Source organism: Triticum aestivum, chromosome 5D, assembly GCF_018294505.1.
Source record: "Triticum aestivum cultivar Chinese Spring chromosome 5D, IWGSC CS RefSeq v2.1, whole genome shotgun sequence".
NCBI classification, from domain to species: Eukaryota; Viridiplantae; Streptophyta; class Magnoliopsida; order Poales; family Poaceae; genus Triticum; species Triticum aestivum.
The window spans coordinates 45,930,175-45,930,987 of record NC_057808.1 but is presented as its reverse complement, the minus strand read 5'-3'; positions in this window follow the sequence as shown (position 1 = coordinate 45,930,987).

The following is an 813-nucleotide window of genomic DNA, read 5'->3' as shown; positions in this document are numbered from 1 at the left end:
GGGATCTCCTTTGGGTTTCACAAAAGAAAGAAAGATGTTTTTTTTCTTCTCTTCTCTGATTGGACTGATCCTATGCCTCCTCTACATATGCTGCTGTCAGTTCCATACATATATCTATCTGAAACTCTGAATAATTACAAATGTTCAATCTGGAAAAACAATTCCAAGTGATAAACGCGCGTGCGGCTGAAACTGCACACACCTTTTTATTATTTAAGTTTTACCTTTTTTTAGATGATTTTAATTTTTATCTGTGCCATTAAGGAATCAGGAGGTACTGCAAGAAACAAAGAATCCATTCAAACTCCTCTGAAGAACTGTTTGCAACAATGCAGAGAAAGAAAAGAGGTGTGAGGCCATCTCCATCGCGCGACCCCAAAATGTCCGGGTATGTCCGTTTGGGGTTAAACGGACAAATGTGACGACCCAACGCGCAATCTTATCCGTAAAAAGTGTCCGTTTCTGGTCCGTCTCGCCCCATCCTGGGAGCAAAGTTAGGCCGGATTTGCGTCTGGAACGGACACGAGCGGACGATTCTCAGCGTGGTCCTTGTCCGGCTGTGTTCTTTACATGTGACCCCTGACCCATCTGTCATTGGAACCAGATGGGCCCGGCTGCCCGCCCACCCGTCCCTCTCTCTCCCCTTTTGCAGCCGGCGGCCACCTCCACGTGCGGGAGCTCGAAGGCGAGCTCCAGCTGCAGCACCGGGGTGCGGGCACGACGGGGCGATGTGGTGGGCGGCGAGGCGCGGCTGCGGGCGTGGTGGTGGGCGACGGGCGGCGGGGGCGCGGCTGCTGGGCGTGGTGGTGGGCG